At 37.6% G+C, this 24545-nt stretch overlaps 1 long non-coding RNA gene across 6 annotated transcripts in view; it reads right to left on the bottom strand.

The window, feature by feature from the left end:
- Positions 1-24545, bottom strand: part of LOC113436178 (uncharacterized) — a 301149-nt gene that overhangs the window by 238963 nt on the left and 37641 nt on the right. For 5 of the 6 annotated variants that reach the window (XR_015742945.1, XR_015742948.1, XR_015742944.1 and 2 more), the window contains 2 exons: positions 2489-2601; positions 2157-2240 (listed from right to left, as the gene is read on the bottom strand). This is a non-coding gene — a long non-coding RNA (uncharacterized LOC113436178). The remainder of the gene's footprint in view (positions 1-2156; positions 2241-2488; positions 2602-24545) is intronic. The other variant, XR_015742949.1, reaches the window with a different exon arrangement.

The following is a 24545-nucleotide window of genomic DNA, read 5'->3' as shown; positions in this document are numbered from 1 at the left end:
AGCCATGACAGTAAAGATATAGCAACTGAATACTCTCCATCTATTTTCGGACTTTTGAGTTCTATCTACCTAGTCTGAATGAGAAATAGCAAGGAACGTAAGAATTATAGTATAAATCTCTGAACTGCATAGGATACTATCAGTGACTTAATGTGTTGTACCAGTGGTCATTAATGGGATTGACAATAGGAAATGCAATATTATAACCTCAAAGTTATAAGGTCAGTTTTAGCAAATATTCTAATAGAAGCAAGATATGCAAAAAAAAATGCCACATGAATTCAACCTAGTTTGTAATTAATATTTTTGAAATACTTGGAACATTGGCCAGATTTCAAGCATTAATTCTAATTGTAACATCACAAACAAGAACAGTACAATAGGATCAATGTATACTTTAGGAAGAGTGCTATGCCCCCCCCTCCCATACAATGGTTTTGTAGGATTAATGTAAAGGATATTAATGCCCCATCTTGAACATATTTTCAGTGGAATCCAATGGATTTTAAAGGGATTTCTTGTGTAAAAGGATATTTAGAATTTCAGCTTTGTTTTAAATTCTGCTTAAAATATTTTTACAAATTGTATTAATAAAGGATTTTTCTTTCAACTATCCACCAAGGTCCAGTAAGAAAAGAGGCAAATTACTTCTATGAGACATTATGGTTGTTCTCTACCATTCCTCATCTCTGACAAATCTATGGAAGGATAAATTCTTCAAGCATACTTTGTAGAGGGGAAGGATCTTATACTTAGAAGAACTTTATAAGTAACTCACCAAACATCAAAATGGTATTTTGACATACCAGTTTCTGCTTTCCAGAGGACCAAAGAGCAATCAACTCAGCAATAAAATATTTTTTTCCTGAGTTGATTTGGATTCTTGATAATTTCTAGACATGCCCATAGAGTTTTCTTGGCAAAATCCAGATCCTTTTTCCAATATGTTTTTTAAAATTCCCCTTGCCCTAATCAAATAGATGTCACTTTTCTGTTATCTAACAATATCAAGAGAAAAGCCATGTAAGCCTTGAGATCTGTAGACATTTCTTTCTGAAATATTTTTGTGAAGGGTGAGATAAAAAGAACTAATTAAATAATACATGGCTACAACGTCAATGTTCTTTCCACAGTTTTCTACTCAGTTGCTAGTAGTCTAAGAAAGCTTAATTTGTCTGCCTTTAATAGCTGCTTTTGATGTTGCCACAAATAAATTAATTACAATTTTCATACTTGCCTTTCATTTTTCCCTTACCTATAATTCTCTGATTGTCTGGACACTCAGTAATGCCTTTAAAAACCAACTGGACTTTATTTCCTACTGTACAGAATAGGATGGTATGGGAAAGAAGTAATAGTAAATGTGTTTCGTATATGAAGAACATAATCATACAAAACTATTCCAGACTGGAAATATAAAGTGGTAAAATATGTGTCATAATGGTATTTTTAGATAAAGGAATAAGGCTTGTTAAGAGAGCAATTTATGAAGGATGTGTAATTTTATATGGGTTTTCTTACAGTATTCATATTTTACTCTCATATATATTTATTCACAGATTTCTGATGTACAAGGACAAATTACAGTTTGCAACTCATACTGATGAAGAGCACGTTCTACGCTCCTTATACGGGATCCCCAGAGGTTCCATGCAAGGAAAACAAGTTGCTTCTGTTCAAGATGGCCCAAGACAGCTAGTTATGTGTAATGGTTAACACATCATTCAAGTTAGAAACTGGGAGATTGCGAGTTCCAGTCTCACCTTAAGCATAAAGACAGTTTTGTGATCTTGAGCCTGTCACTTTCTCTCTGCCCTAGGAAGGAGGCAATGGCAAACTATTCTGAAATCTTGCCAAGAGAACTACAGGGACTTCTCCATGTAATAGACCAGGATCAACACTGACTCAAAGACACAAAAATAAATAAGTAAATAAATAGTAAACCCACAGGGGCCTATCACAGAATGCAAAACTCTTTGTACTTGGTGATATGACTGCTTTGCACAGGTGCTCAGAAAACCATTTTTTAAAAAATAGCTCTTGCCTATTGGAAAGTTGTCCACATTGGTTTAAACCCACATTATATAATTAAGCTTTGCTAATGATGCTATTACTTATTAATGTTTGATACCTTCAAAATATACTATTTTTGATACCTTCAAAACACTGTTAATATTGCAAGCTCCTTTTGTTCCTGTGCTTCTGTATCTTCAGACAGATGACAACTGATTTCCACAGCCCTGACACATTAACAAATTTATTATTTGTTTAAACCATCCCTGGAACCAAAATGTTAAATTCCATATCGGACAAAAGTCATGGTGCTTCAAATGATAAACAGTTCCAGCAGTTTAAAGCAATTTTATTTTTATTATTTTTTTAATTCAAGAGTGCAGTTTGCTTGTATTAGTGACATTTGGACACAATTCAGAAAAAACAGGTTACTTGAATATTTTTAGTAACATTACGATAAATTAGGCTGCTGTACCTTGGAATTCTGCTAACATGTCTCATCTGTTTTCCTTTGGTAGATACAGAAGATGCTGACCCCAGAAGATGTCTTGAGTTAATTTAGTTACTCATCTGGTTCTCTCAATTCAACTGTAAAAAGAAACAAGGGAGAATTTGAGTTTTGAATATGTGTGTGTGTATGTGTAGTGTCTGTGTGTAAAAAACATTTTTTTTTATGCCCTACATTTTCTCATGATTTGGTCATATATAATTAGATAAAATGAATGGTGATATCATAGAAATAGGAACCGATTTTCATGAATAGCAAATAGTATGGGGAAAAAGCACACATTCCACTGAATCCATGTAACATGAAAATTCTTTTCTCTTATAATTTTAGGCCAATGAACAAATAAAACTGCCTCACATGATAGATGCTATCACAATAATGGATTGGAGAGTATGCGTAAGTGTACTGTATCAGTAATTCTGTGACCCTAAAGTCTGTTTCCTCAAATACAATACCATCTGCATTAGGTAAGAATATAGTATTGATCTGAACAGCAATTGTACAGGAAACAGGAGGGAAGGGCCACCTTTCTTTTTGTATCAAAGGGTAAAATTGCCGAGCTAGGCTTTCCATAAGGAAAGTTTTCTTCGAGTCACTGAAAGAGCAGAAGAGAATGCAGAATTGGGTATCCCACGCCAGTTGAACTATATTGCTTCCTCTAGCAAATTCTGCAAATGTGAGAAATGACTTTTGTTCAAGTCCTAATATACTTGTCTAGAGCTTTAGCATAAGACAGGACAGATGTTCTGACCTAGGCTTCACAAAATCTCGAAACAGACTCCTTGTCCCAACAAAACCTCTTTTTATTTGGCTAATGTGAATTCCTATCAGCCACATCCAGCAAAGTCCTGGCAAACAGTCTTTCAAGAGTGAATTGCAACCACAGACCTTATCAGGCTTGGAGAGTTGCCAGGCAGATAGCTTCCAAGCACAAGCTGTCCAAGGAGTGTCTGTAAGTCACAGACTCAAATAAACAAATCTTCACACTAATTAAACGAACTAATTGTCTCCTGCAAACACCACTCCCCTTTCGCTCTTATTTATTCCCTATGGGAGGGGCAATTCACCATCTACCTGTGACTTTAGTCCTGATTTACCCTTGTTCCTTAACTGTTCCCTTCACCAGACAGCTCTGCACCTGCGCACATCAGGAACAGGCTCCAGCTGTTCTTCTGCCCCACTGATTTCCAACTTCAAAGGAAACTGATAACTGTTGGACGGCCCTGGCCCCATCTCTGCCTCTGACGCACAGCACTCATGAGAGCCTTCCCAAAATTCTAGGACTGGCCCATGTTCCTCCCCAACCTCCTCACAACAATACATGACAAGGTCCATCCACATGTAGAAGGGGTGTTTATTTCATTTATTTAATTTATAAGTCACCCATCTCACTATCAAGCAACTCTGACAATATATAAATCCTTTTCCCATGCCTGCCATGTTTCATAGGTGAGAGGTTAAGTATTTCATTTTCATCCCACAACTTCCTATATGTTCCTTCAGTACATAGTACTGTAATACTACACTGTAGTATTTCCTGTGTACCATATTTTACTGAGCCTTTTCTTATATCACAACCAACTACATTTGAGGTTGTGTATAAGATGGCAGGGCTACCTCTTATGGATGCACCTCAATATTGCACAGATGTACAAAGAGGATTTGGATTACAACACCATGCCAGCCATCTTTCAAATGTTGACATACGGGGTCCACAAATGCTCATGAAATGTCAGATTAAAGCCAATCAATTAAAATCAATAATATATAATGTCACAGTAAACTGTCACAGTAAACTTCTTAGGCTATTTTATTTATAGAAACATGCCCTGAAGGCTTGTCCTAATAAATGTTAACACATTTGATCCATACCACCAAATTAAAAGAATCTATAATTATGTATCTATTTATATACTGTCTTCTTTTTAAGTGAAATTTTAAGCATTTTAGTTAAGTTAAAATCATTTGAATAATGAGAATGTTAACCACGTGCTGTAGTTAGTTGTTTAAATACAATATGAGTCTTCCCTCCCTTCAGCGCTTTTATATTTGTGTTTTATTAAAACGCCCCCTGATCAGCTGAACCTGCCCCCTACAATGATATCCAAAGATTCATCTTCCCTTTCTTGTTACATCCACCAAAATATCCTGAGAACTTCATGTCAATTTTTTCTTTTCAGACAAGGTGTAATTTCCCACAATGTAGTAAACTTCTGTATAGTTGTTATGAATATGTGCAAACAACTAACTACTCCATGTGACTAACATTCTCATATCAGATTCATTTATTCTATTGCTATGTGGATGCTAACCATAGAAGACAAAAACATATTTTAGACCAATAAGAAATTGACCCGTTGTGCTCTGTGTGTTTATAAATGCCGTTAATCACCCCAATACTACCATCTGCTTATGTGGGACGTGATTGTTATTGAATAAAGTTGTTGACCTCATTTCCTCATTGCACATGGAATCTTTATTCCAGCCACAGAAGCAGATTCAGCTGGATGTTAGGAAAAAAGTTTCCTTACAATAGGAATAGGCTGACAATGAAATAAATTACTCTGTATGATGGTGATTTCCTCTTTTCTGGATGTGTTCAAGCAAAACCTGGATAGTCACTGATTAGAGATATTTTAATTTGGATTTCTGCACTTAAAAAGATGTATCCTATGATGCTTTTATTTATAACTTATTTGTACATATCAAAAAAAATGTGTTGGAACAGTTTTAACAGCATTTCTTTCATTTCATAGGATGGCACTTGATAAGGCAGGAAAAATGAGCAATTTTTTAAAAAATAGCTACACATTTTTCTATCTTTTTTTCTTGTTTGTTTTATCACATTTTGTTCAAGCCATATAGACATGTGTTATGAATGGACACCTAATTGCAGTACTACATCTTACACTTTGGTAGTCAATTAGATAATCTTATTATAAGATGTAGGCAGTTGCATACAAAGCTAGAAAAGAATAGAAATGGCAACAGGTTAGTTAAATTTTTTCTCTTGTTATACTTCCAGCTAGCGAATAATTTGTTGGGTTGACATCATGATTCAACTATAGTGCACTTTTCCCCCAAAAGGAAAATGACAATCTTATCTCTTTAATCAAGACTATCTAAAAATCATTGCAGCATTTGTGATAATTTCATTCTTTAACCTAGCATTGATTTTCCCACAGAAATTCTTTTTTTCATAATAGAATGTATGGGAAGCAAGGTATAAGAATGACTTTCTAATTCATACACTATTCCTCCAGCTCCCCACCATATATGAAGAAGCTTTCATGTGAACTTGATGCAAATCCCTATCCTAATGCCTGCAATTTGCGAGATTAGTGTGCCAAGTATACTGTGACTCTATAACCAGAATAAGAATTAGAAAACTTTCTCCAAAACACTTCTGCATGCATCTTGACACCTGGGACTCCTCCTTGAAATTGTGGTTAGTCCCAGCACCCCTGCGGTCAAGGAATCTTGATTTGCAACCTAACCTTTAGATAAGCAAAGTCAATGGGGGAAGTTGGCAGGAATTTGCAAGTTTCAGTCATAGAAGTCTTTGCTTAATAATCCATGGTGATTAGCTTAATGCTGCTAACTGGAGACTTCTGGAACTGTTGTCACTAAGTGATGTGGTCATGTGATATCATATTTTATGACCAGTTCACTTAGGGATGAAAATTCCTGCATATAGTAGATAGGATATTTTCTCAATCTATACTCATGAAATTTACATATGAGTATATTACAATTATTATTTTTTTATGCATTTATGCCCAATTCTCACCTGAACCGTTTTCACAATTTTTCACAAGCAAGAGCTTCCTTCTATTCCTAAGCATTATATTTTAAACACTGTCCTGTAAAAGCTCTCTGATAAAATTCTCCATCACTCCTTTCACATTATATACAAATGGAAATAAAATATCAGATGTGTTTTATGGTTATAGGAAGAAAATTTCTACAACATTTCATGTGTGGAAAAGCAATTCATTTTTCCATCTTTGAACACAGTTATACAAGAAATAACATCATAGCTAGAAGTAATATACAGTATAAGTTGAAATAGTGAATTGATATAAATATGACAAATACAACAGGCAAGCTCAATGATTGTGCATTTCTTTAAAGCATCATCAAAGTGGAACTTGTATCTTTCATTTTTCTATTTTCCATTCATGGGACAAAATGACACATATTCCATCTTTGTCCTTTGAAATCACTCTAAAACCTTATCACATTTAATTTCTATTGAAATAAACTCCAAACTCAGGGCTACCGGGGATATGAAATTAGAACAGATTTTGATGTTGCTTCTATGAAAAATATCTGAAACCAATCAAATTCAGATATATGGATAATGTATCCTGCAAAACTTTATGTAAAGCTTTTAATTATAAACTTAATATGGCTAGATGTACGAAGGTGTGAAAACTGTGTTCTAAGACAATTAAAAATCCAATATTTTGGATTCGCTATTTTTTGTTAGTGTGAAAAATGAAACCCCATTTTCTTATCAATTATTGATATGACATCTTTTTGATTTGGTAGGTATCTTCTATATTAGAAAAATTAAGTTAACCTTTCAAATTCATCCCATAGTAAGACAACCAGTATTCAGATAAATTCTAATATTATTATTTCCACTTGTAGATAAATTTATATTGTACTTAATCTATCATATTTTTTTAAAAAGTATCATAATATTTCAATAGGTCTCATCTTATGACATCGTTTCTCCCTAACCTACTGGGTCTTAACTCTAAACCAGCAGCCCCAATTTTTGTGGTTTGGCTGGGGGAAGGAGGAACCGGGGCACACAAGCGGCGGGCTGGACTTGTGTGAGGGATGGGCTGGTATGGAAGCACATGTGCGCACTGGCCTGCCGCCCCCGCACCTCACTTCCAAATAGGACACAGCCCAGTAATGGGCTGCAGTCTGGGGGTTGGGGACTCCTGCTCTGAATATATATTTTTTTTAAATCTTACCTGCCTCTTTCATCGTTTTTTCTTGTCAACTGTAACAGCTGACAAGTTAGCTGAAATGCAGACTAAACCCAACTGAGCAGAGAATGCAAGTCAAGCAGACCTAATAAACCCCAAGTAACCAACATACTACCATTTTGGGTATCAGTTCTTTGTTCCTCCTTTTACCAGATTTCAGAAATCCTAATACATTCTGAGTGCTTGAATCGCAAAGATTACATTATTCAAAACTTTGCAAATATATGAATAAGTGGTTTATCTGCATCATTTACTGACGCAAGGATATTGAATTTTTTTCAATACCTGAAAAAAAACCTTGGCAAAGAGCATAAGTACCTTGAGGTAGACAATTAATTTCTGTTCTACAAAATTCAGTACTTTATATTCATTCTTCTTAATAAATTATTATGCCCAGCTATATTGTCTCGTTGCAATTATTTTGTTGAGCTTGACACACACAGTTTTAGTCTTTCTAGAAATATTCTTTCCTGTATTTTGTCTCTGAAGCCATGAACTTCTTGCCAGTTTTCTATTCTTCTCACTAGCATTTTACACATGAAATCTATTTTCCTTTAGCAAATGGGATCTTTGTGTCTTTGTCTTCTTTGCTAGCTTTCAGGCATGTTTTGGCAGAAGCTTTGACTGCCGAGGCATTAGAAAGCAGGGAGAGGGAGGGACTGTGCAGTCATTTGTCAGCTTTTCCCCCATTTGTAATTTTTTGTCCACTCAGCACTATCAGAGGGGCTTAAAAAGGGGGAATTCTCAGAGCTGAAGAGAGTCAAAAGCTCTTTAAACAACCACCAGACAGTAACAGTCAAAGTCAGGAGGAGAAAGGGTCGGATTTAAATTATCTTCTGGGTATAAGACACATTTATCTAATGTCAATGCGGGCTAGAATTTCAGATTTTTGGTGAACAAAACTGCTCTCAGGTATTTCTTATGTGATTTAAGAGGCAACATCTCAGATGACTAAACTAAAGAAAACATTTTAGAGACAATGAATGGAAATCTGAGTTTCCTACATTGTTTCTCTGAAAGCAAAAGCCATTGCACAGGCCACTGCTATGAAACTTTTTGATTTCTGTATCTTCTGAAATCTACCCATTTTCAGAAAAGAAAATATGACTTCAAAATATCTCAGGAAACAGCAAAATATCACAACTTTGGTCTTTTTCCCTCCTGCCACATAATGATTGATGACCCAGTATGCTTTGATTTTTATGAAACAGAAATGTTTTGTTACCATTTCTGTAGGCTGTTGTTATCTAAATCCCTACTGTGACTGTTAATTAATCAGTCTGACAAACCATGGAAAGACCCAGCTATCTAAGAAATTATTACTTCTAATTCCAGTTATTAATAACAGATTGTAAGATATCTATCTATCTATCTATCTATCTATCTATCTATCTATCTATCTATCTATCTATCTATCTTCATTCTTATCTACCTATCTCTGGTTATTTGTCTGTCTGTCTGTCTGTCTGTCTATCAGCAGAGAGAATAAAATAACTCTTTATATTGTGCTAAAATGCATTATTTCAAACTTAGAATTTTGAAAAGCTAGACAGAAACAAGAAAAATATCTGGACTGAAAAGATCCTATTCCTGAATTACAGAAAACAAGCAAACAAAGTTTTAGTAACAAACAAAATGACAACACTGGTAACTTGAATCAAAATGTTAGTGAGACAGAGTGAAACATTAGATATCCAGGAAAACATGATTTTGCAGTCATAGTGAAGAATCTTTTTAGTACCTTTTCCTACCAAAGTTCGGCAATCATGAGGGATTTTTTTATGTTAAGGGTCCAACACCAAGGACAATGCATTTTTTCCAAATCTTTTAGGCAGATTTTTCTACCAGCCAGCTGATGAACTTGAGCCAGTCAGTCACTCTTTTTCAGCCCAACCCATCCGACAGGGTTATTATGAGGAAAACAGGAGGAAGAAAGAATATTATATATGCTGGACACCTTGAGATATTTATAAAAATAATAAAAATGGCACATAAATAAATAAATAAAATACCTACATAGAGCATAAAATGTTTGGTCTTCTCAGAACTTTGAACTCTTATAAGCAGTCTGAGTACATTTCCCTCTTATCATTTTTGAAATACACTGATTTCAAAAAGGGAGGCCTTCTTGCTTATTTAAAAGAAATCAGAGCAGTCTATACATTTCCTGGATTGAATATGTAAATGTTAAGTACTTTATGATTGAATATGTAAAGTTAAGAACTACTTGGAAAGAGGAAAAAGATAATTATTACTTGTTTAAGGAGTTAAACTCCAAAATTATAAAATCATTGGACAGTTTTTTAAATACTCAGAAGAAGGGGAAGTTCAACTATCTTTTTTTATGCCAAGTGAGTGAGTAAAATGATGTAGTGAGTTTGATTTTTCAACCAGGCTTTGAAAGATTGTCTAATTTCAATTCTGTGCAATATAGTCACAAACTCAGATTTCATAAAAATCTCTCCCTGGATTCTACTATATGGCAAATAGTAGGATGGAAGAGTCTAGGAATATTTCTCACATGCTAATTTACTTAACAGATTTCTTTTTATCATTTGAGATTTATGGACTTTTCATGACCTCCTACAATCCTAAATTGTATGTGGAAACAATCTTTTCATGCAATATGCCAATTATCTATATATGTATCAACATGCAGGTATTTCATTAAACTGTTTTCTGTTAATTAATGCCTGTACCTTGAAACAATTAATAAAAATAAACATAAAAGAAAAGGCATGTAGATGGCATTTTTTAAATTTAATTGATATAAACACAATTATTATTATTATTTTGAAAAAAATCATTTTAATTGTGTTACCTCTGGTATATCTGTGATCGGGTTTGGCATTAAACTATTCTACCTGCAGAAAGGTGCTCATTCATGGAAATTAAAGTGAATGGTGAAACTCAAAAATTTCTATTGGCTCCTGAAAAATGGCTTTATTTATTCCATTTGTCTCTGATACAAAACTTGGTACATGAAACAGTATATGTTGTCTTGGTTTCATCTTCAAGAGAGAACATAATAATGCACTGCTCACACCGCAAAGTACCAAGTTATAAATACAGATAGTCCTCAACTTGCAACCAGAATTTTGGTTGCTCAGCAAGGCAGTTATTAAGTACGTCACACTTGATTTTATGATCTTTTTTGGCACGGTTAAGTGAATCACTGCAGCTGTTAAATGAATCACGGAGTTGTTAAATGAATCCTGCTTCTCCCATTGACTCTGCTTGTCAAAAGCCAGCTCAGAAGGTTGCAAATCGCAATCGTGTGACCCCAGGATGCAGCAACCCTTATAAATATATGCTGGTTGCTAAGCACTCAAATTCTGATCACATGAACAGGGGGAATGCTGTGAAAGCCATAATTGTAAGAACTGGTTGTGAGTAACATTTTCCAGTGCTGCTGTAACTTCGAACGGTCACTAAAGAAATGATAGTAAGCTAAGGGTTAATAGTAAAGCTGTAATTCTTTACAAGGTTAATAATTTACTGAGACTAGAATTAAAATTGAATTTTTCTTGTGCCATCTTCCTATGCAAAACTAACTTGGAATCCACACTCAAAAGATAACACAAACAAATGTTAACTCTAACATTTTTTCCCTTTAAACATGGGAGATAAACAGCTACAATGTACATAATAAGGAGTTCAATTATTTATGTAGCAGGTTACCTGCTGGTTTTAGTAATATAAATAATCTAATTAAAGAACGTAAGAGAACATAACAAAATAATACATTTTCCATACACTGGTTATTTTACATGAGCTATGTGGTTCCCTCTCATTTCTATTCATATTGGCAGCAACTTATAAAAAAGAAATTGTTGCTCAGCATTTTACTTCATTTTAAAATGAATCATGTAATGAATGCAGTTTATTCAAAGGAATTACCTGTCATTTTTTTGTCACTGAGAAATTTTCATTTGGACTAGTGAACTATGATCAAGGTGAGTCCACATATGAAATCCTTCCTCTCATTATCTAGTGTAATCACATAGTGCCAAGGATAATAAATGCTGGTGGCAGCCTTAAGTAGTTATGTACTCTGGACCTAATTGTCTTGCATTGAGATCTTAATCACTATACCAGATAATACACTAGAAAAGGAAATGGTAAGAAGTTCAGATATTGCTCTCCAGGTGGAAATCACCAGTTCAATTCTTTTTTCCCAGCAGTAATTTAAATTACGCTTCCAGAAGATGGACTGCCAACAAACATTTGTAGTCCTAGCTAGTGGCAGCTTAAATACATATTTGAGCTTCTGGGAGGTTCGGTCATTACTAGTGAACTAAATTGCTTAAAATGTATGTTCAATCACTTAAGAACATTGCTGAATGGAAAACTGATTACTTTGAAAGATTTACATTATATTTGGTTAGAAATCATGTCAGCGTGGCAACAAAAATAACAAAAGCATTCTTTCCTTACTATAGAATGTGATCACCCCATATCTTGTCATCCAGTTTTCCACTAATATAAATGAGATGTAGGATTTTTGAGAAATGATAGAACTTTTTTGATTAGTCTGCCACAAGTGTTTGCCACTATTATTTTTGGATTTTCTAAACAAATGCATGTGATTGTGAAGAGGTAGAATTCAAAATTATATATAGTTTAGCATCAGAGTCATCTTGAAACAGAAACTTGTAAATTCTTTGTCAAAGAAATAGTATTTTAAAGTACTTTTTTCTTTACGGGTAAATGTGCATTTATTCCACTTCATTTCACCACCCTAAATTTCTCTCAAAATGCAATTTTGCAATTTTTGGAAATGCTGATAATGTATTAGCTAGGGCTGAAACTTACATTAGAAACTTGGACCAGGATCACATACAGTTGTGCAGCTAGCTGTTAGGTCTACTGGTGCTATTAAGCACTTCTTTTATACTTGGGGCAACTAATACATGTGGCATTAAAACTTTTTGGGATAAGCCACTGGCCAAATTCTTTATGAGGTGCAAGTAGAAATTTATGGAAAGAAGGTGCACAACAGTGAATCAGTTTTTGATATTAATAACTTGATGCATACAAAAGATCAATAAATGCCCAGATCAGGTTTGAGAAAAGAATGCCTGCAATCCAGATAAATGATTGGAAGTGGATGAGAAAACTATTGGCTGAAAATCCTGTTTTCCCCCCAGTTGCACTGACCCCTTTCGTTTTAACGGGACAATTTGCCTTCTTCCTGGAAACAGGTTATAAAGCAGAAGTTGGCATGATATGCGCTTTCTAAATTGTTCCTAATTTCTTTAGGATATGACCAAGCTAAAAACCTGCTCATTCAAAGAATAAGGGATATAGTTTCAAATGTTAGGTTACCCCAACATGGAAGATATTGGATAAATAAGGGAACCTGGGAACTAACTAGGTATCTACAAAATTTAACTTTCCCCAAGCTACATATCTTTCAGAGTCAGGCATTAGATCTTAATCTTAATGCACTGTTACAAGACAGATACTCCAAAAACCTATTACTTGAACGTATCTGCCCATGTGATAACAAGATAATTGAAAGCATTTCATGTGTATTACTACACTGTAACTCTACATGAATATCGTGTATGTTTATGTCCTGCTCCTAATATGTACATTTCCAGGATGATCAGACAATTTCTATGTGAATTATCTTCTACAAGATTCAAAACTCTTTATCAGTGTGCAGAAACCAAATTCTGTGCTGCAATGAAAATAACGCAGAAATAAGTTACAGAAAAAATCACTTCTGTTTTATTTATCAGTTTAGTTTTAACACATATTTTATTTTAGGCAATATATATTTTACTTCAGTCCATAATATTTTAGATTTATATTTGTAAACATACGCAAATCAAAACATCAAAGAAAGCACTGACAAACTATTTTCATTCTCTTACTAAGAGAACTTCATTTCTCCATAAAGTCTTTAAGAATTGATCTCGAAGATGATTTTACCTTACAAAGTTATTATGGCGAATAGGTTTGCCTTGTTACAAAGAACACAGTTTTATTATTTTTGAGAGACAAAAAGCTTGTTTACTCATTTACAAAAATGCAAAGTGGGATAGAAATGGTATACATGATATACTTATAACATCCATGTTCTTGTCCCTGCCTTTTCTAGTATTAAACTTTTCAAAATTGAACAGAACAGCACGGGGGGCAAATTTATTGATGTTCAGCTTGACTGTGCTTTAGAAGGGGCATTGGTTCTTACCTGACACGCCCTTTCTCTGGGAACTGTGAAGAGAATCCAGGCATGGGAAGTGCTTCTGTCTCTCGTTCAATAGGCTGAGCTGATTTCTGAGGACACTCCTCCTTGTGGCTCCTCCCATGTCCTCAGTTTTGGCAAAGTCGAAGTGATCTGTTTATCGATTTTCTTCTTCATCGTTGCTCTTTCATCTTGGCCAGGATTGAACCCAGAACCAGTCGGTCTCTGGATGAGGCTGGATGCTCTTCACAGCTCCCAGAGAAACCAACGCCCCTTCTCCTGAGAGCTGTTTTGAGCATCCAGGCATGAGACATACCAAAGCTGGCATGTCCTATGGGAGAATCTCCATCTGGTTTGGAGTACCCCTTTGCGTGTGCACCCATTGTAAGACCCGTCTGCCAAATGCTGCTTCGGCTGAGGCGAAAACATCCAACTTATAGTGCCTTATGAAAGGCGATGGAGACGACCACATCACCGCCCTGCAAATATCCTCGATCGGCACCTGAGTTGTCCAAGCCACCAATGTGGCAGCACTCCTGGTGGAGTGTGCCATAATACCTCTAGGCATGGGCAATGTCTATGTTTCGTAATCTTTTGCGATTGTGACCCATAACACCTGCCAATTGTCAAGGGTGTGATTTTCCTGCCCTGGGCGGAAGGCTGGAATGAGATGAAGAGGGCCTCCGTCCTTCTGAATGAAGCAGTCCTGTAAATGTGGAGTGCCCGTCTTATATCTATCAGGTGCTGTTGCCTCTCTAGAGCATGGGCCGGTAATGGACAGAAGTTGGGGAGGATCAACTCCTGTGCTCGATGGAAGGCCGAATTGATTTTGGGTATGAAGGTTGGATTGAGATGAAGAACTACTCTGTTGGAGTACACAAAGGTCTTGTCTCACTGACAGAGCAGCCAGCTTGGAGATTCACCTTGCCAATATTATGGCTACTAATACCACCACTTTATAGGTCAGCAGATGGAGGCTCGTGGTTCTCAAAGGTTCAAATGGTTGTTTGATGATTGCTGTGAGAACTTTGGTTAGATCCCACATGGAGTATCTGTGAACCACTGGAGGTCTTAAGTTAGTGGCACCATGGAGGAAACTGCATATCCTCGCGTGATGAGTGAGGGATTGTAGATCACCACAGGAAATAACTGAGGTTAAAGCTGCCACCTGTCTACGTAATGTATTTGGGGAAAGTCCTTTGTCCAAACCTTCCTGGAGAAAATCCAGTATTTTTGCCACTGAAGGAGAAGTAGGATCCATCTTCATCCTGTCATATCACCTGAAAAAAGTAGTCCAAGGAGGGTTATATATGTGGTTAGTGGACGGGCATCTGGCCGCCTGGATCGTTGAGATGACTTTGTTGGAGAGCTTCTCCCCTTTCAGAAGTCTCTGTTCAAGTGCCATATGGCTAGGTGTAGCCACTGTGAGTCCACATGTTGGATTGGACCCTGTGTGAGCCAGACTCTGTCTGGCGGAATTCTTCAGGGGTTGGTGATCGATAGGTTCCTGAGATCCGCGAACCACAGACGTCTGGGCCAGTACAGCATGACCAGTAACAGTTCTGCTTTCTCCTCCAGGAGTTTCCAGATCACCTTGGGAATCAGTGGGAGGGGAGGTTTGGAAACCTCAAAAAGAACCTTGGGAGCTGAGCTTTGAGTGATGAGGCAAAGAGGTCCAGAATTGGATGGCCAAACCGATCCGACATCTTTTGGAACAGTCTCGGGTGCAGGCAGCACTCGGAATGGTCGACAGTGGCCCTGCTCAACCAGTCTGCTTGGATGTTGGACTGAGATGTGTTCCGCTCTGATCGAAAGTAAGTTCCTCTCTGCCCATTGGCACAGTCTCTCGGCCTCTCTCATGAGGGATTTTTAGTGTGTGCTCCCCTGCCTGTTTATGTGGGCTTTCATGACCACTTTGTCAGTCAGGAGGAGGACATGCTGTCCCTGGATCTGTGGTCGAAATTTGTGGAGGACTAGGGAGAGCTGCCCTCAATTCTAACCAATTTTATGCTGCAAGCTTGTTCTGTTGTGGACCAGCGACCCTGGGCTACAAGGAACTGATAGTGTGCCCCCCATCCAAATAGGCTAGGGTCTGTGGTGAGTCTCTCTATATGGGTCTTTGTAGAGACAGCCCTTGGTGATATTTGTTGTGGTTCACCAGTAAAGTGATAGAAGAACCTTTGATGGAACGGTAACCTTGGACATGGCATTGCTCCTTCCTGATCTTTGGTATGGAAGCAGAAACCATTGCAGGGTTCTGGCATGGAGACGGGCCCAGGAAACAATAGAAATGCAGGAAATCATTTTTCCTAATAGTTTGGATAATTGGGCCAGGGGTACGCACTTGAGAGATCTAATGGACTATGACAAACCCCTGATGCTACCCTACCTTTCCAGGGAGAGGGAAACTTGTCTGCCACTGTGTCAATGATGACCCCCAAGTGTAGGAGGTGAGTTGAGGGCATCAAATGACTTTTGGCCCAATTGATCAAGAACCCATGTCCTTGGAGGGCCTGGAGCGTGATTTGAACATCCCATTCCACCTGCCAGTGAGACAACGATAAGATTAGAATGTCATTGAGGTAATATTGTAGGCAGACCAGTTTGCTCCTAAGATGACCTGCTAATGCCGCTACAAAGGTTCTAAGAGCAAAGGCTAAGCCGAATGGAAGAGCTCTGTATTTGAAGTGTTGACCACTATAACAGAACCTCAAGAATTTACTATGAGAGGGTCTGATAGGTATACGTAAGTACGCCTCTGACAGATCTATTGAGGTTAAGACTTCTCCCTGTCTGATGCTAAGAAGGATAGATTGTAGAGAGCTCATCTTAAACTCCTGTAGACCAGGAAGTGGTTCAGACATTTGAGGTCTAAAATTGCCCTCCACCCCCACCCCCCGAACTCCTTGGGACCACAAATAGATGGGAATAAAATCCCTGTCTTTGCTGGTCCTCTGACACAGGTTAGATTGTGCGGATCTCCAGCAAGTGCTGGATTGCGGTCTCCATATGGGTCTTCTTGGTAGGGTCCCTTGAGACAGGGCATTGCATAAAGAAGTTTGGGCTGTGTGGAGAGGAATTCCAGAGAGTCCTGATGTTATGGTCTCTCTGACCCAGGCATCTGAGGTGGTGGACTCCCATTGTTCTGCAAATAGTGTTATCCGTCCTCCAATGGTAGGAAATTGCTTCAGGTGTCAAAAAGATTTATTTCCTACACCACAAAAGGGCCTCTTCGCTTGACCTCCCAGAGTTCTGTCCCCGAAGTCAGATCTTTCCGCCTGCTATCCCTGCCAGTACCCAAATGGTCTATGAGTTCTTTAGGAATAGGTCCCCTGATAGAAGGGACAAAAGGAATTCCTCCAAAAGGACTGGGATGGTCTGGTGTCAGGCTTACGAAAGAGGGAAGGATTTTCTTCTTAGCCCAAGATTCCACCAGGAGCAAATCCAGGGCAGATCCGAACAATTTGTTCCCCTCAAATGGGGTGGATGCCAGCTTCCATTTGTGTTCGCATTCGCTTACTAATGGTGGAGTCAAAATAAGCAGCATGCTGTTACTTCAGACACTTTGGCTCTGAAGGAAAATTTGACCGAATTCAAAGTTTTGTCTGCAGAGAATTCTGTGGCTGCCATCAATTTGGCTATGTCCTGATGTGCCCTGGTATTTGAAAAAAGTATGGAATCTTGCAGATGGCAAAGCCACCTTAGGGAAGAACTGGTGAAAAAAGAAGTGGCTGAAGGCATCCTGATTGCCCAGGTGTGTACTAGCTTCGCTCTCTTATCCTCCGGTTTCAGAGCATCTTCCCCTTTGCTTGGCTGAGGAAGAGGCTAGGACCACCACAGGTTCATCTACTAGGGGGATCTGAAGAGAACCTGATAATTCTGGGGCTAGGTTGTAAAAATTATTGTCGTAACCTGTTGGGTTGGGATAGGTGCCTGTGGAAGACCACTACTTCTGAACTATGTCTATAAACATCTCAGGAACAGGGATAACCTCCGCCTCAGGGATAGGTTGTAAAAAAATTAAATCATCCGACTCCCCCTGAGCTTAAAACGGTTCTGTGGTGGTTGTCAGACTGTCAAGGCACACAGTGTTTTTGGCTTTAAATACTAAGGATTTAAATAAGTTTGGGTGGAACCCTGTGAACGTCGGTTGATCTGGGGCCCGGCCCTCATCTTCTGACATGTCCTTGTCTAGTTGCTCTACCTCGGACAAATAATTGTTGTCTTGAGAGGACACTGAGGCAAGATGCTTAAATTCCTCAATCTGGCCTCCCCTGATCGGTATGGCTTGGTTGGTCATATGGGTGTCTGAAAGATCTGCCCCCTGGGGTGGTACCTGAAGGTGGATATCATCGTCTGTCAAAGAAGGTCTGTTGTACCCCCTCTGCAATACCTTGCTTGATTGCCTTCGCCATACAAACCTTCGTATGTGGGGGAATTTCCTGAGGGATTCCTTTGTGCAGAGCCCCGCTGCAGTGGGGGTGAACATAGCATCAGGTGCGAGGTATAGGGACTGCTGTTGAAGTACCAGCTTGGTTTGTCAGGTTGGTGGTGCCTCTGGATTGCATTGACAGATCCAGGAGAGGAGCTGGAAGAGAGGTTGGAGCTGCTCTTGGAGAAGTTAGTTGTTGGTTTTTTTGTCGACTTTACGAAGACACTTTTTCAAGTGTTTCTCGAGAGCCTTTTGATGCCTTTTTGCGTCCTTCTCTACGGCCTTGGAGGGCTTTTTCGAACCTGGTTCCCAGTCTGCTCTGGTTCCCAGTCGTGGCCCTTCTGGGTGCCACTCTGGACCCTGACGTGGTGGAACCAAGGTGTACAATGCCCCTTGCCATTGTACACCTGGATACAGGTGCTTCTAAGAATGAAGCTTGTAGGCCCAGACATTTGGCACTCCTCCTAAAATTGAGGCCTATAGGCTGAGGTGGTTGGCATGTCTAGAGAGTCTGCTCCGGTATGTGGACAGATACTCTCTGAAATTTAATCAATGCAGTCCCCGGTTTTAATTTTTAATTTAATTTTTAAATATATATATTCCAATTAAAACCAAATATAATGCCAAACAGAGGATTCACCCTGACCTGTCCAGATAGGTATCAAATTATTTTGTGTAATATACTTTTTACTGGGCTTAAACAGCTTTAGTGCACAGGCGGTCACAGGCCTGGGTGCTGGCTATTGCCCTGCTGACTGAAGCTTGCTGTGAGGGGTCTGCCAACTTTTTTAAATATTCTCAAGCAACAATTGCACCTGCTCTGCTGTTAAGCAGTTGTTGAAGGTCTCTTTTAGGCTGTCATTGATCAGTCCGCAATAGAACTCCCCTACAGAGGGTTTTTTTTTTAAGACAAGCCTCTTGGACTGGCCATTATTTGTGGTGCGAGATTTCCAGAGGCTGAAAATCAATGAGGGAAAATGGCACCAGCTGTTACTGCTTTTGGCACACAAATCCTTCTTGTCAACAGTTAGACCTGACGGGGGAGAAAAGAAAAGAGAAGAGAAAAGCTCTATTTCAGTTCACCGTGCAGAGGGGAAACTCTCATGCCTCCCCCCTTGTGATCGGTACAGGGATTCTGGCTACAAGGAATAAGGCTGTTAAATGAAGGCTATGGAGTGATCTCAAGCCTCCACTCGGCATGCCATTACGGCCCTTGCTGAAGGCTTGAGAGCTCCGACAGCTAGCTGATGTTAAACGGCGTTGGCAATTCACTTTATATCGTTTAATACTGCGATGATCACAGGCAGCCAGAAAGGCTGCGATCTGACCTGAGTGATATTGTTTTATTTTCCGATTCCATGTTCTGAAAATCCAGCCAAGTTGCCTTGCTCAAACAAAGGCTGAGCTAAAACTGGGGACACTTGGGAGGAGCCATAAGGAAGAGTGTCCTCAGAAATCAGCTGAGCCTATCAAACAACAGATAGAAGCACTTCCCATGCCTGGATGCTCAAAACTGCTCTCAGAAGAATATTTCATGCGGCAATTAATAAATGTAACAATCATATACTGTTCTTGATTACCCAGAGATTTTAAAGCAGATATGTCCAATTTGTGACTGACGGGTTGCATGCAGCCCTGCACAGCTAGTAATGTGGCTTCACAAGATAATAAAAAATATATAAAAACTAAACCATGTATTATTTATATACATTAACTCTTATATATTTTACATGCTGCTCAAGACAATTCCTCTTCATTCAATGCAATCCGGGCAAACCAAAAGTTTGGAAAACCATGTTTTAAAACAAATTTAGCTGAAAATGTAACCAATTCAAGGAAAAAAATCTGAATCTGCAGCTGGTTAAGACAAGATGTGAAATGGGATTAACATGTGCTGTCCAACTCATTTTTACAGTTATGCTGGAAATATACTGATATGAAAGCAAATATCTGAAGATAACAAATAAGTTAAGAACTTGACTCAGAGTGGCACTAAAATCAGATTGGATATCCAGAGAGATTTTTTAAAAATAGAATATTGGTCTGTCTCTACTTAAAGCAATTTAATTTCTAATGTCCAAATTATGTATTTGTATCTGTACTCTTATTTAATTTGTATTATAATAATGTTTCATGATTGTGCTTTCAGGAATATAAATACTTCTTTTACAGTCTTCTATTGCTATGGCCAGAAGACTAGTATACATCAATTTAAGACTATAAATTCTGTAGTTGCATAATACTTAGTTATTCAGCCAGAAATTGAAACCAAATAACAAGATTAATTAGTTTTTCCTATTTGCATTCTTAATGTGATATATTTCCCTTCCAATGTGGATTATTAGAACAATCTCTCTTACTTTTTGACTACGAAGTTTTTTCAAACAAGAGAGCATATCAACAGCAAGAATGAGTTAAGTAAATTTTAGAATACGTTTTAAGGATACAAATACTGTTGTTTTTGTTGGGGAAGAGGATGGGGAGAACATTTGTTCCATTTCAAAGATGCTTTCAAGAAAACTAACTGCTAATTATGGTTATACCAAAATGGAGTATAACCATCCAGAAATCACCTTTCCAAAGGATACCCGCAAAATAGAAATGTCTCTGAAGACTTTTTCCTTGATACCAAACCCATTTCCTGCCCACAGAACACAAATGCACACATACACACATATTTTCTTTTTCTCTTTCTCCACACACCCATAACAGAGTAACAGAATGATAGAGTTGGAAGGGACTTTCAGACAAATAGTTGTCCAATCTCTTCTTTGAAACTTCCAGTGTTGGAGCATTCATAACTTTTGGAGGCAATTAGTTCCATTGATTAATTGGTCCAACTGTCAGGAAACTTTTCCTTAGTTCAAGCTTGCTCTTCTCCTGATTCATTTCCATCCATTGCTTTTTGTCCTACCTTCTGGTGCTTTGGAAAATAAGTTGACTGGAGGCTAGTACTAGTAGGTCTAGTACTAGTAGTACTAGTAGTAGGTCTAGTACTAGTAGTACTAGTAGGTCTAGTTGACTGAAGTTGACTCTAGTTGACTGAAGACTAGTAATTCATATTGCAACTGGATCATTAACCTTCAGCATCATGAATATTTTCAAGAATGCTTCTGATCACCTTTCTTAGAGAATATAAAGGATTACTGTCTCCTGTTCCCCTCTCCCCAGGATAAAAATAAGCAAGGTAGTAGAGAGTATCCTGATGAAAAACTAGAAAATATGGCAGAAAATTTAATAATATTCTTGTAATGTGGTGTCCATAATTAATTGTACAGTATATTTTTCTGTGATAGCATCTGCAAAATTTTCTCCAAATTTTAAATGCGACCACCAGCCAAGAAGTTTGAAAATCTGTGAAGCAGATACCGAGCCAATGGTGTGAGGGAGCTATCATAAACGAACAAAATTAAAACACGCACTCAGAGCCATTTAGGTAAATAGTCTATTTTCCTCTAATTGTCCAGTTCGCTGAATCTTTGTGTCCAATCAAGTTTCAAGGACTAAGTTTAATGAAGGGACTAAATTTCTGTAACATATCAAATGACAACAATACATTTGTTCCTCATTCCCTAAATTGCCAAGGAATGCGTAGACAGCCATCAAACTTCTTCAAGTGCCCACTATGAGTAAGGAGGTATTTAGAGTGCACAAAGCAAGTATAAAATACTTGTAAGTACAAAACACATGTATTTAAGAAGTTTCAGTGGAGATTCATAACCGAGGCTCCTTTTTCCTTGCCAATCAATCTCTGTCAATAATGACCAATATTTTTAGAAGGGAGAATGCAAGATATAATTAATACATGGGAACACAGGGCTGAAGTTTCAACAATAACCAAACAGCATATATTTAATGAAAATAAAAAACCCTTTTGAAGGAAATATAATTTTTTCTTGATGGCAAATTATTAATTTTCTGAAGTTTCTTTTATGATAGTGTAGCTCTGGTAAATTTCTTACTGGAATATGTTGAATCCACATATTACATTCTTGAATTAATGAGAACCATTAGCCCACTCATATATTCATTAGCAAAAGTCTAAAAAGTCTATGGAGAATGCAAGGAGCTATAGCCATCAGTAGTCATTCTCTGACACTACTTCCTTCATGACATAAACAAATGCATACACACATGCTGGAAAGATTATGTAGCCAGTGTACTACTAGGTCTTTAAGAAGGTTATCTTTAGGGTGGTCCAGGCAAATTGGAGGTAAACCAAGGTATAACGGGGTAAACCAACATAAGGTATAAAGAAAACCTTATGCATATATTCCTTCAAATTTGGGAAAGGATAGAGGTATACTTATGTGCTATTGCTGTTGTTTTATATATTGAATAGGTATAGTTCATATATATTTAAATGTGGATCTGTAATTCTGTTATGTGTATATATCAGTTTCAACCACTGAAAGTATTTCTGCCCATCCCAAAGATTCTACCTTATTCAGCACACAAGTAGAGAAAATTTTATAATTCTTTTTCTCCACTGTCACAACTTGGGTGGTATAAGGTTCTCTTATTAAGCCTTCTCAAGATGTTTTAAGGGAAAGTAGAATTAATCCTGACAAAAATAAACAGCTTCAAAAATTTACATTTATTTATGCATTTATTTAAATCAGTTCATATGGCTACCTATTTCTCTAAACATAACTGTAGCTAACAAAAATGAAAAATACAATAAATAAGGAAAAACAAGAGCAATAACATAAAATGGCTGCCAAGAAAACTATGCAACTAACAGATAAAGGTTCGACTAATCTGATCCCATGCTCAGGAAAACAGCCAGGTCTTAAGAGCTTTTTGAAAGGGCAGCAGGGTCGGGACAAATGTAACCTCTTATAGCATGGTGTTTCAAATAGCAGACACTACAACAGAAAAACCACCTGAATTCCCAGATACACTGTCTTCAATCTAATTGTCCAAATTCATGAAGCAGAGATTGAAGGTCTGCAGATTTTAGTCTGCTAGTCATTACCAACTATAGAGGGTGGTGTTTATCTTTGTTTCAAAGCCATTAAGCCAGCACTGTCTGAAGACATTTCTGCAGTTCATATGGCCAGCATGACACAGAATGTTGTTATCTTTTCAATAAACTGGTACCTAGTTATCTACTCACATTTGTATGCTTTTGAACTGCTAGGTTGACAATTGCTGGGGTGAAGACAGGAACTCACACCATTGCGTGGCATTCGGGACTTGGACTGCTGGCTTTTCAGCTGACAAGCCCAGCGTCTTAACCACCGAGGCACTGGGCTGCCTCAGATTGAAAAGTCAACTCAAATCTTAAGTATTATTGCTGTATTCATGGGACACAAACATGGCTCAGGACTACATTTCTGAAAGGTAACTTAAATTCATATAGTTCTGCCCCTGAACCAACAACTTCTAAAGATTTGAGCTGTTTATTCAAATATTTGTAAGATGGCAATAAACAAAAAAAGGGTTGTTTTGTGTTATATATAATATGTGATGTTATATAGGTATTGCACAGCTGGCTAGCCTTGTTTGGGCTTGTAAGTTAAGCATGTTTGAACTTTGTCAGTAAATGAATGAGAAATTACTAAGAAAGCCCAGTGACTTAGCCTGGGAAATTTAAAAAAATATCCATTTCCAATCACTTATAATATTATTGCAAGCAACAATGCAGATAGTCACCAGGAGTTCAAAACACCTTGAAGTAGTAATTAAGATGTTTATTTTAATCAGGTTTTCAAGCCCTCACATATTTTGTTTGTACCAAAGGTTCTTTTTCAAGAGGCAACTGGACTTCAAAGAAAAACCAGAAAGTCCACTTGCCTCTTGAAAAAGAACCTTTGGGACCACCATGATCTGGATGACTGAGAATCTCCATAGACACATTTTGCTTGTGGTGAGTTCTTCACTATTTTTAGTACATACTGATTTGTTTCTAATAGAATGAAAAATTACATCAATGGCAATGGATTGAGTGTCTCTGTAAAAACATTCCTCTCCCCCAGTGCAAAATAAAGACTTACAATTAGGAGTTCCATTCATTTAAGTGTAAGTTCTCTTGGGGAAGATATTTGGGAGCTGAGGAGCAACTTGACTAAAGACCTACAATTAATTGAGGACAGAGATTGGGCTTGAACTCATAATCTCAAGTTTGAACTCTTAGTACCAATGGTACTTTTCCTTTTGTGGCAAATAGCAAATTCAGACTGAGGCACATACGAGAAAAGATTAACTCACATATATGGCATGATAGTGTGTATTCTTCTCTAACTAAGGAAGCAATTTAATCACTAACTGAATTACTCCACTATGTTTTGCTCTACTAAATGAAGCTGAACTTTGCATATAGGCTGCAGTGCCTTAACATATTTCTGTCCTAGTTATCTTATGACCTGGCAAAAACATACATATTCA

This window comes from Pseudonaja textilis, chromosome 3 (genome assembly GCF_049901715.1).
Source record: "Pseudonaja textilis isolate UNSWEBS1 chromosome 3, rPseTex1.2, whole genome shotgun sequence".
NCBI classification, from domain to species: domain Eukaryota; kingdom Metazoa; phylum Chordata; class Lepidosauria; order Squamata; family Elapidae; genus Pseudonaja; species Pseudonaja textilis.
Note: the sequence above shows the minus strand (reverse complement) of the source record. Positions and strands in the feature narration are given on the sequence as shown.